A 12,825-nucleotide genomic window follows, 5' to 3' on the forward strand; every position below is an offset into this window, starting at 1 on the left:
AAAGACTTGGAACAGGTAAAAGAAAGAACTTCTCCATGCAGGACATAGTCAAGCTATGGAAGTGCTCCTAGGCGAAGCAGTGATGGCCACCAATTTGGATGGCTTTCAAATAAGATGAGACTAATTCATGGGGGAGAAGGCTACCAATGGCTACTAGCCATGATGGCTATATTCTGCCTCCACTGTCAGAAGCAGTAGTGCCTCTGAATATGAGTTGCTGGAAACCACAGGAACAGGGAATGTTGTTGCGCTTGGGTCCTGCTTGTAGGCGCCCCAAAGGCATCTGGTTGGCCACTGCGAGAACAGGATGATGGATGGGCTGTTGCCCTGATCCAGCAGGCTCTTCCTATGTTCTTAATTTTCACTCTTAGAAGAAGAGGAGGTGAAAGATGGTAAAGGAAGGGGAGAGAGAGAATGGAGAGCTAAACAGTTTAATTAACAAGTTTTTCAAAGGCGGCCAAAAAATCCTGAGCCCACTCAGCATAGCTAAAAATACTTCCCCAATTTGCCTTTCTTTATAAGCAGCCGCCACTGAGATGTTATCTCTTCGCAGTGGGAAGCCTGGGTGCAGTTGGTAGGGGAGTGATGCGTGGTGCACACTCTCTCTTGAAAGCTGTGGGCCTCACTTAGGCAAAGTTCAGATGCTCCACGTTGCCAAAACATGAAGAAAGAAGACCGAGGAGGAACATGTGTGTGTGTGTGTGTTTGAAAAGAAACCCACACAACAGTTTGATCTCATTAAAACTCGCTTCCCACCTGCTACTAATTTTCCTCCTCGTCACGCAGGACTTATGTTTGTTTGTTTGCCTGCTCAAACAAATGAAGGGGAACTGTTAAAACTCCTTCCTGAGCATCATTGATCGTTAAGTCGTTTTGGAGAGACATGCAAGCGAGCAGCGCAAGTGTGTCGGCCAATGCCAGGGCCAAAGAACCACACAAGGAGGTGGCCTGCAGTACGAAGTCCTCATGTCTCACAGGCTTGCCAGGCCTCAGGCAGGAACAGGCTGAAAATCTGAAAATGTGATTTTGAGAATGGTGTCCAACATCCAAACATTTATGAAAACCCCTATTCACACCTCAGGAACCCCCATGCTGAATTTGGCATTGATATCCTAAGAGGTGGTTGAACCTATGCCAGGCAAAGTCACATTTTGGTCTGCCATTTTGATTCAAAATGGTGCCCAGCAGCTAAACATTGGTGAAGACCCTTACCTCACAAACTCTTGTGTTGAGTCTGGCAATGGTATCTCAAGAAGTGGCCAAACCAACACAGAAAAGCATGGACAGACAAACCACTTTCCAAAATACATAGTAGATATATTTAATGTATTTACAGACCTCCTTTCTCCCAAACTGGGATTCAAAGCAGCTTGCCACATTTAAAAACAACATTATAAAATGCAAAATAATAAAAACAGATGGGTTAAAAACAATAATTAGAAGGCAACAGAACATAGTTAGGACCAGAAATGAAAATACAGTTTGCCCTGACAGCAGCCCAGTGATCAACATCATCTGCACCTTAGTTTTTAGAGGCCAGTCTGAAGAGGAAGGTCTTAGGCTGATGGTGGAAGGATAACAAAGAGGAAACCAGTCTAACCTCTTTGGGGAAGGGAATTCGAGAATATGGGAGAGCCACAGAAAATGCTGTCTCTGGTGTTACCTCCAGCCATGCTTCTGATGCTAATGGGACCCAGATAAGATACTCACCTGAGGATCTTAGAACCCAGGCAGGTTCTTATAGGGAAATATGATATTTCAAATAAACTGGGTTCAAGTCATATGGGTCCAAGGACTGGGTGGGGAGGCTTGATTCAATTAACATTTAAAGGCAAACCTACCAGATCTGAATTTTCCAAAACAGTATGTAATCAAAAACACAGCCATCTTTCAAGGTTTGAAGTTCTTTGAATTTTGCGGTACCATTCTCCAGTCAAGTAATGTGTACCAAAATACATATACTGGTGTAATGTGTGCATAAAAATGAGCATGTTAGTGAAAGCAACAGACAGAAATGCATTATAAGAGGGAAAGTTGCTTTGTGAAAATGAGTACATTAAGCAAAATTGCACATGAAAGCATGTATATTAAGGGAAATTTGCCTTACAGTGATTATGAATTTTCATGCAGATTTTAAAACAAAAGGAATAAATCAGATACTGAAGTGGAAATGTGGAGAACTGAATTTAAGACTGGAAAAATGAGAGAGAAACCAAAATTGACAGGTTCAACCACTCCTCTGAGTCACCCAAAATGACAAAATGTATCACCCTTCCTCCAAAAATAAGATGAAAGTGAGCACAGATTTGCAGAAAATTCTCATAGGCTGCTTCAGTGCTTTTTTCTGGGGGGACACAGGGGTACACATACCCCTAAACATTTTGTGAATCTTTGTACGTTTGTCCATTTACTGTATTTATTTTTCCCGATCTGAACTGTAAAATGCTGATTTTCTTGAGTCATAATGAGAGCACCCCTAAACATTTTATTTTTTAGGAAAAAAAGCACAGGGCTGCTTTATACATATAGATGCAAATTTAGAAAACTTTTATGTAATTCAAGCAGAACTAGAATACATCTTGCCAGAGGAGGAAAAGCTGAGGCCTGATCTCAAACCAAACAAAGAGCTGGTTGTTGGTTTCTCTGCTGAGTTAGAAACCCCAAATCCCACTCACCCCATAGAGGTTCCTGGTTTAAGCCCCACCATCTCTCAAATAGGATTGCTTCTGATGTTGCAGACCACAAGCTTCAGCAGAAATATATTTTCGTGGAAGTCCTTTGATTCAGATTCTGACCTTGCACCCGCTGTTTATGTTGTGGTAGCTTTACTACTTGACTAGTGCAATGTATCTACATGGGACGGGCCTTGGAGATTGTTATGATGCTACTGTTAGTGCAAACTGCAGTAGCTCAGCTCTGCTACAACTCTTCTTCCTGACATGCTAGTTTCATATATGAAAGGAGTGGGTTTCTTTTCTTTTTTAAAAAATAAATAAATGCTTGTTTAAGATGTGGGTGTATTTATTTACTTACTGAATTTCTACCACCCTTCAAAAGATTTACAAACATACATTTTAAAAAGCCATGCAAACAACGTACACATGGGATCCTGCAATCTGCTGTCTTATGAGGTTAGTGCGGTGCAGAAAAAGCTTTACTGCTTGATTCTGAGGCCCCTTGCGGTTCACACTAGTGCTGTGCCAAAATCTGTTCAACAGTTTTTCAAAGGTTTTCTTCACCTGCAAAAGATGCTTTCACATCTTTTTCCTGCTCTTTCTCAATGTGCTTTGGAATATGCTTTCAGTGGGGGGTAGAATCAAACTTACCTTATCATTGCAAGTAGGTTATTGGAAGTGGTGCTTTTCTTTCTTCCTCTCAAACATTTATCCAGCACTCTGCAGCCTCCCCAGCTGCCCGTGCTTCTTGATCTCAGAAAATCCCATGCAAGAAGTTGCATTGTGACATGTGTCTCCTGAGATTTGATTGAAGAGTGGGAAATGGGAAGCACTTTTTAAGGGACGTATTTCTTCTTTCCTTTTAAAAAAATCTTTCTGCACTGATTTCTTCAAAAGTATAACAACAACAAAAACAACAACAACAACAACAACAACAACAGATAATGAGCAGCAGTCATGCACATGATAGGCAGCATCCCCACCTTCTGCACCTACAGGAAAGCTCAGCCGAGTATGTGATGGGTTTTGCAGAAGTCCAGACACCTGGGAAGGCTGCAGAGTTCAGACATTCATAGAGATGATCTGCAAAATGAAAAAATGGCACTCACAAGCAGGTTGGATGAATTTGTCAGTTTGGTTTTCTGTCAATTTCTCCTTCTTTGAGGTCTCCAGATTTCCACATCAATGTGCTTTAAAAATCCTAATTTTACTGCAAATGTCTCCTAATGTACATATTTTTGTATGCAAGTTCACTTGATGTACACATTTCTTCAAGTGTTTTCCCCTCGTACCATGTGTTTTAATGTTGTTTTCATGAATAGAGGCATTTTTATGCACACTTTTCTGTAATATACCTATTTTGGTACACTTTTTGGGGTTGAAGAGCCGCATAACAACAGTTGGAGAGGTGCAGATTTTGAGGGATAGTTTGAGGGATAGTTAAGGCTCAGTTAAGGGCATGTGTTGAATGTAGGGGAGGTCAAGTCAGGGCAAGCAAAAACTGAGAAGGAAGTGTTTCATCATGCACCACAATTTTTTAACGAGATGTTTACTGAGACCTTTTGTGGGCACTCTGAGACATATTGGTGGGGACAATGGTATCTGCAGAGAACACACTGGTGAACCCTCATCTAGGTCATAGTGGGAAGTTTAAATGACAGCCCAGGTTAGGTGAGACCCAGGGACGGTGATACTAGTAGTCTCTGGTACTGCTACCCAATAATGCCAACTGCTGTTGCTGTGATTGCTAATTCTGGCCTATTACCTTCAAGAATTGGGACAGGGCACAGCTCAGCAGTTAGAGCACCTGCTTTGTATACAGAAGGTCCCAGGCTCAGTCCAAAACATCTCCAACTAGGGCTGGGAACAACTCTCTGCCTCAAACCCAGTCAGTGTAGACAATGCTGAACTAGATGGACCAATGGTCTGACTTGATGTCAGACAGCTTATCTTCTTGTGAGTCTAGCTGGTCACCTTATGGACCTCTTGTTTAGTCTGTAAACCATGGGGAGGTCATTGTAGGCTTCCCAGCAGCAACTGTTAGGCCGCTGTGCAGACACAGTTGTGGACTAGATGGGCTCTTCTTATGTTCTGAGGTCCATACAGGTTGAATCCCTTCCTGATAGCCACCAAGACATCAAGTTCAGGACCTGTTATGGGCTTATGGTCTGTAAGTCTGTTCGTTTTCTCCTCTTCACGGGCCTGGGTGGCTGTATCTTGGTTTTTCTTCTTCTTCAAAAACTGTGCCTTAATGCCCATGACCTCATTTTATGGCAGATGTCTTTGTTCGCTCGCTGCAGTAAATAGCCATAAAGTGAGGTAATAAGCAGAGAGCGGTCCCATTAAAACACTCCATGAATGCAGACTTAAAAATCTTGCAGCACATCACGTTTTTGGATGGCTCCCTCCCCTTTCAGTCTCCACGCCGCAGTCAAGGTTCCCAGAGAATCACCAAAAGGAGAAGAAACAGCAGAGAACCGTCGGCAGAGTGCTCATAAGGAAATGGGACATACAGGGGTGTTATACATTGGGGTGGCCAACCTCATTCATCCCAAGGGCCACATTATCCCATTATGGCAACCTCCCAAGGGCCATTTGCCAGTAGTGGATGGGAACAGAGGCAAATATGAGTGCTGAAAACAAAAATGGGAATGGGAATTATGTAGGTAGCTATGGCTATTGCCAACTATGGCTATCGTCCTTTTGCACAGAGGTGGCGCCATGCCCTGGTCACTTCCAGATTAGATTATCACAATGTCTTCTCTCTGGGGCTGCCCTTGGAGATGACTCAAAAACGTCAACTCATCCAGATTACTGGCTGGGGTTGGTTTTATGACTCATAGAAGACCCATTCTAAAACAGTTTTATTGGGCGCCAGTTCATTTCCAGATCCTGTTCAAGGTGCTTACACTAGAGTTTAAAGCCTCAAATGCCTTAGACCCCAATTAGCTGAAAGACCACCTCTTTCCGTGCAGACTCTCCTGGGTATTAAGCTAAGCAGAGGGGTCCCTTTTGATTGATCTGCCACCCTCAGAAATTTGAGGTGGTGCGGGCCCAGAGGAGGGCATTCCCTCTAGAACTCACTCACCACAGAGGTGTGTCTGGCACCTTCATTATATAGTTTCCATCTTATACCTCTTTATCCTGGCCTTTGACACATTTGAGATACCACTTTTTTGGACCCACTCTATTCTTGCGACCGTACTTTGTTCAACACTGATTTAAATATTGTATTTTTAAATTGCTGTACTCCCCCCCTCCCCGCCCCTCTGGGTTCTTATGATGAAGGACGGGTAAGGAATCATCGTCATGTAGAGATTTTTATATAAAAAACCCAGAGCTGCATGCTTTAATAGATGCTTATCAGTAGATAATCAAGTAAAGCTTGAATTGCAGATTAAAGTTTGCTCTCCCTACAATTAATCAATGGTGTTGCAAGCCAAAGATGCACGCCACGCCACTGAGATGCATGAGCTCTCTTCTTCCCTGGGCTGAATTGGATGATGAAAAAGACAGTTCTAGGCGGCTTTTCTTTCAAGTGTTCCACCAGAGCTAGGAAATGTTCATGCAATTCAGGGTGAATCTGTGTCGCTTTCCCTTCTAGCAAAGATTGCTCAATGGCAGAGTGAGGACAGGGATTATAGCTTGCTTGCAGAGTGTCCTGCATCTCGCTGGTTGGAGAACTAGAACTCAGATCACAATTTCTGCAAAAAAACTGAAATATACTCAGAGTCGCAAAGTGATTTCATGCTCTTTATTCAGCTCATAGTGGTGAGGAGGAATAAATGAAAGTCCCCTCAAGGTATCTGCTTTATATACATTATTTACACAATGGGCTGCACATGATTGGCTAATTCCGGAATTCTACTGTAAGCCAATCAGGTTGTGGATTCACTTCTATCTGGAGCATGATTGGGTGGTTCCTGCCAACCAATCATACTGCTGCATTGTTCTAGGACCAATCAGACTGCTGCATTCTGAATCCTATTCAACTCAGTACATAACAAAAACGTTTAATGCTCTGCCGCTTCCCACTCCTCCCCTTCCATTATCTCCCAGCTCTATCCTTCTTTTTTCTCAGAGTCATGACCTTCTCCAAACCACTGTTGTAAATCTATACTGTCCTCCTCTTCCTGGGAAGGTTCAGGAGGAGGTGGGGCCTCCGCCATTCCTCTTCAGTCCAGTCCCTGACAATAGGTAAGCAGGGATTCAAAGGCACCCTGAGTATGCATGGCCAAGTAAGCTAAAATCCAGTTGATCCAGCAAGTGATAGATCCCCTGCCCTTTGCTTTTAAAGAACGGCGCAGCCACAGCTTTAGTGTGGCAAGTGGGAGGAGTCTTTGGACAAGAAAATGGGCCACTCTTTGAGTGGTGTGTGCCAGGGCAGTGTGTTCATGCAGACACCAGGATCTCCATGTCCTAGGCAGAAGAGGAGGAGATAGCACTGGCCTTGTAATATGGTGTCTCCTCTGTGGGTGCAAACTCACTGATAGATGGAAGCATCAGAGGTGTTTCCTACACAGAGGGTATGGATTGGAAGTGTCTGGCAGCACAAGGGTGGGTGTCTTCTCTAACAATCCACTTGTTCCTTTCCTGGAATTGGACTCTGCAACTAAAGCCTTCTCCTTGGCTGTCTCCGAGGCTTCCCAGGGACCAGATGATGCCTGCCCCCAACTTGCTGGGACCCTTCCTGGGGTCACTGGATTCTTCTCACCCACCTTCCTGATCCAACCATTCCCTTCAGGACATCTCCATGATTAGCTCCGATGGCAGCAGCATTTATTTTTATTCAATCGCATCTATAGTTCACCCCATACTGGTCAATATGAGGGGGTGCCTGAATATAATAATTCAGTGTTACTTCCCCTGCTACCCTGCCCTGTGCTCCACCGATCTGGAATAGGGATGCAAGAAGGCATCCACTTCTGTTCAGACCCACATTTGTCGCATGCAGCACTGTTTCCATTCTGCTGCAGTTCAGCTTCTGACAAAGCAAAATTTTCCCACTTGGTGTCTGCTGTGGCCGAATTTCATATAATCCATTATGCAATTGATTCTGTTAATATTACCGCATTCTACCCTGTTTGTTTCGATGCAAAGGAAACACAGTGAAAGTAGGAAAGAAAACATTATCAATCGCAAAAAAAGGAGAGTAAAGGTAAAGGACCCCTGAACGGTTAAGTCCTGTCAAAGGTGACTATGGGGTTGTGGCGCTCATCTTGCTTTCAGGCTGAGGGAGTCGGCGTTTGTCCACACATAGCTTTCCGGGTCATGTGGCCAGCATGACTAAACTGCTTCTGGCACGATGGAAAACTGTGATGGAAACCAGAGCACACGGAAATGCTGTTTACCTTCCCACCGCAGCAGTACCTATTTATCTACTTGCACTGGTGTGCTTTTGAACTGCTAGGTTGGCAGGAGCTGGGACAGAGCAACAGAATCTCATCCCGTTGGGCGGATTCAAACTGACGACCTTCCGATCAGCAAGCCCAAGAGGCTCAGTGGTTTAGATCACAGTGCCACTCGTGTCCCGAGAAACTGCATATCAATTGCATATCATTTGCAGACAGAAAAGCTCAATAACAACAGTGGACACTGATCATATTCGCTGGATTGATGTCCTCTCCGGACAGGGGATGAATAAGCAAACATAGGCAACTTCTGTTCCCATTTCCATCGGAATTCTCCTGTATTCCAAATCTGGACCCAGAAACTGAGTTGGGTGTCTGGGAGTACAAGACAACATGCTTCCTACAGTCTATCTCCATGCACACAAAAGGGTGGAGGAGTGTGCTTTGGGATTTGAGCGCATGGTTGTGTGTGTGTGTGTGTGTGTGTGTGTGTTTGTAGCGAGCGAGGAGTCAAGTAAATGAGCTGCTATATTTAACCTCTCCTCGCTCCACTGGCCACTCCTGCCTAGAGACGGACTTGGAAGCTGCGCCCGTGAGGAGCTGTCTCACATTGTTATGACAAGTAATTAAGGGGTGATGTGAGTTGCTCAAAAATTACTTTATTAGGCAAAAGAGGCCTATAAAGCCCAGGAAACAAACAGACCTCTTAAACGTCTCCAGATTGTGTGTGAAATTCACCTCCGCCCCTTTTGTCTCTCTAGGCTCCCTTCCCACCCCGCCCCATCATGCACCTTGGCTGGAGAAGAAAGAGGTGCCTCTCTAGATTCTCTTCCAGAAATGATGGAGGCTGAGCCCTGGAAAAAACGCAGTAAACACACAGCTGCTGGCTCCAGAGCCAGCTGTCAGCATCATGCACACCAGGCAACCTCTCTCAATTGGCTCTTCATTCTCCCGGCGATACTGGGCATGCCGCAAGGCCAATGAGGCAATCACATCAACATGTTAATTTGCAAAAAAAGAAAATAAAAACAAAAACCACCTTACAGGGTCAAACTGAAGGTTTGTTGAGTCACAGAACCAGAGTGTGGTAGTTGGTTTTGTGGGCCATTTTAAACAGTCATGGCTTTCCCACAAAGAATTCTGGGAGCTGTTGTTTGTTAAGTGAAATATACTCAGAGTCGAGAGTGGATTTCATGCTCTTTATTCAGCTCATAGCGGTGAGGAGGAATGAAAGTTTCCCCAAAGTATCTGCTTTATATACATTATTTACACAATGGGCTGCACGTGATTGGCAAATTCCGGAGTTCTCCTGTAGGCCAATCAGGTTGTGGATTCACTTCCATCTGGAGCATGATTGGGTGGTTCCTGCCAACCAATCATACTGCTGCATTGTTCTAGGACCAATCAGACTGCTGCATTCTGAATCCTATTGTTCTAGGACCAATCAGACTGCTGCATTTTGGATCCTATTGTTCTAGGACCAATCAGACTGCTGCATTTTGGATCCTATTCAACTCAGTACATAACATTAAGGGGGCTGAGTGCTGTTAGGAAACCCCTGTTCCCCTCACAAAGCTACAGTTCTCAGAGTTCCCATGGAAGACTGGTTGATTGTTAAATCACTCTGGGAATTGCAGCTCTGTGAGGGAAATAAGGGGCTCTGAGAGACTCTCAGCACCCTTGACAAATCACAGCTCCCAGAATTCTTTGGGGGAAGCAATGGGTGGGATTGTAGTGCTTCAAATGTGTGGTGCGAATGTGCCCTGGGTTGAGCTCAGCACACCGCTGGCACAGCTATATGAACCCTTTTCTCCCATGGATGCTACAGATCCCACTGAGATGCGCAGATATCTCTAGGTGCAGCCATAATCGAGGATTCTGAACACTAGTATCTGCTCAGAACAAGCCGTGCATCTGCTACCCAACGTGCAATCGTTAGCATGGCCACTAGGGGGTGCTTGAAACTTTCTCTGCAGTCGCTCAAGGAAGTCCCCCAGCACTGAAGGGAAGAGAAGGCCCTGTTTGGTTGAAAAGTAAGGGATTCTCCATCATCGTTTAAAGAATAAAACGGCAAACCCTAATGCCAACACAATTCTTCTGGGCTATTCTATGGTTGTTGGACCATGCACTTAGATCTGTCCTAGTCTAGATAACAATCATACTTAGCATTTATATAGCACATTTCAAATGCTCAAAGCGTGTCCCATACATTATCTCTGTAATTCTTAAAATAGCCCTGGCAGGGACGCTGGTATTCTTATTCCCCATATTGTAGAATGGAGGTTGGGGGAAGCAGAGACCGAAAGACCAGCCCCTCCACTCTTATATCCTGATATACCCCTGCTGTTGAGATTCACTCTTCCATCCTCCTGCATCCTCCACCATCTAACCATTTCATGCTCCCTTCAAAAGACTACACTCTTTTCCCTCTTACAGCCTCATTAGCTTGGAACTGCCTCCCAGTGCACATGCATGAGGCAACTTCTTGTGCTTCCTACAGTTTTATCTTCATAGCTTACCTTTGGCAGAATCCCTAGTTCTGGAACGGCAACAGTGGAGATCATTCAGTGTGCAACTTAAGGGTTAATTCTGTGAGTGTTGATGTCAATCAGTCAAGAGGGGGGACAGGTGGAGGTGTTGCTTAGCAACCTGTATGATGGCATGATATTTACTGAGGTAACATGTACTCTGATTGGCTATGTAGTTCTGAGGGAGCTCTTCTGTATATTTGGTTGAATGTCTCCCTGTTCTGAACAAGGCGTGAAGTAAGAAAGGCAACACTTTTCCCCTCAGTCTGCTGCAGAGGGAATGGTGGCGTGCTCTGTGTCATCGGAGTAAAGGACGACACGGTTCTAGCTGCTAGGGCTCCGGGGGCAAACGCCAACTGCTTCTTGCGCAATGGAACACCGTGACGGAAACCAGAGCACACAGAAATGCCATTTACCTTCCCGCTGCAGCGGTACCTCTTTATCTACTTGCACTGGCCTGCTTTAGAACTGCTAGGTTGGCAGGAGCTGGGTCAGAGCAATGGGAGCTCACCCTGTCACACAGATTCGAACCACTGACCTTTACCACATTTCCCTTGCTAGCCCCTTTTCTCTAAACTAAACTCTAAACTTTCTCTCATCCCCCGAAAAACCCCCATGGGTAAGTGGGGACTCCAGGGGTCCAGCAGAGTGAGAGAACTCACTTCACCCTGACCTCCCTATCGCTGTCTTTGCAAGGCGAGAAGGGAAGAGGGTTGAGTCCGCTCACGGCTCCATCGCACCCTACAGCCCAAGCCACATGCCGTCTGCAAGCAGTGGATTTTCCAATTAGAGGTAAATAAGACAAATAAAGCCTGAAGAAGGAATTTAGATTAAATTATTTGATTTGGCAAAACGGAAGCAAAAAAGGAAGTCAGCTTCCGATTTCTGTGGACAGGCTCTGCAAGGGCTTTCTTTTTGTGAATGGGAGCAGAGCACAGCAGCAGCAGCTAATGGAGACTTGTTAGTAACTTTGTGTTTTAAGAGATTGCCTTTCTTTTGGATACATATTGGCTACAGTTGTGTCAGGTTGCTCTTCAATAGGGTAACTATGAGATACAGTTGACAGTTGGAGAGAGATATTTTGACAGATTGAAACTTTGGCAGAGTAGAAAGTTAAAAGCAAAAAATATTTTTGCCTGGAAAAGCTTGGGAAATACAGGCTATAAAATCTTAAACCTGGGACTTGGAGGCACAAAACCGAATCTAAGCATGAGAACTCTCTATCTACACTGGGGGAGGAATCTCCCAGGAAGAAAAGAGAACCTGGAATAGCTGAAGCTGGACTGGATTAAAAGTGCTTACTGAAGACCAGGGAAATTTATTGCAACACTACCTGCCAGTAAGTAATTTCTTAACACTTGCTTTTGTTCAGTTTCGCCTAGCAAAGTGTTATCAGGATTTCTTTTCTCTCCAGATTCCGTCTGCGTTCTTTAAGTAACAACTAGTTCATATAGCTTGAGAGTCCCATGGACTGCAAGAGGATCAAACCTATCCATTCTGAAGGACATCAGCCCTGAGTGCTCACTGGAAGGACAGATCCTGAAGCTGAGGCTCCAATACTTTGGCCACCTCATGAGAAGAGAAGACTCCCTGGAAAAGACCCTGATGTTGGGAAAGATGGAGGGCACAAGGAGAAGGGGACGAAAGAGGACGAGATGGTTGGATAGTGTTCTCGAAGCTACCAGCATGAGTTTGACCAAACTGCGGGAGGCAGTGGAAGACAGGAGTGCCTGGCGTGCTCTGGTCCATGGGGTCATGAAGAGTCGGACATGACTAAACAACTAAACAACAACAACAACAAAGTTCATATAGTCAGGGGCAGGGAATTGGATCAAAATGGCAGGCCAAATCTTTGCCGTATTTTTCGCTCTATAAGACGCACCAGACCATAATAAGCACCTAGTTTTTGGAGTGGGAAAACAAGAAAAAAAAATATTCTGAATCTCAGAAGTCAGAACAACAAGAGGGATTGCTGCACAGCGAAAGCAGCGATCCCTCTTGCTGTTCTGGCTTCTGGGATAGGTGCGCAGCCTGCATTCGCTCCATAAGACACACACACATTTCCCCTTACTTTTTAGGAGGGAAAAAGTGAGTCTTATAGAGCAAAAAATACAGTATCTGCCCTGCTGCTGTGGGCCAACTTCGGACAGGGCTGCCAACAGTGATGCCACCTGGCCCACTTTCCTTTACCCGCACAGTATGAAATCAAGCCATGCAGGCAAAGGTACAACCAGCTGATTTGTGGAGCTTGCAACGCCTAGGCTTTTGTAG

This window comes from Podarcis filfolensis (genome assembly GCF_964270895.1).
Source record: "Podarcis filfolensis genome assembly, chromosome: 14".
NCBI lineage: Eukaryota > Metazoa > Chordata > Lepidosauria > Squamata > Lacertidae > Podarcis > Podarcis filfolensis.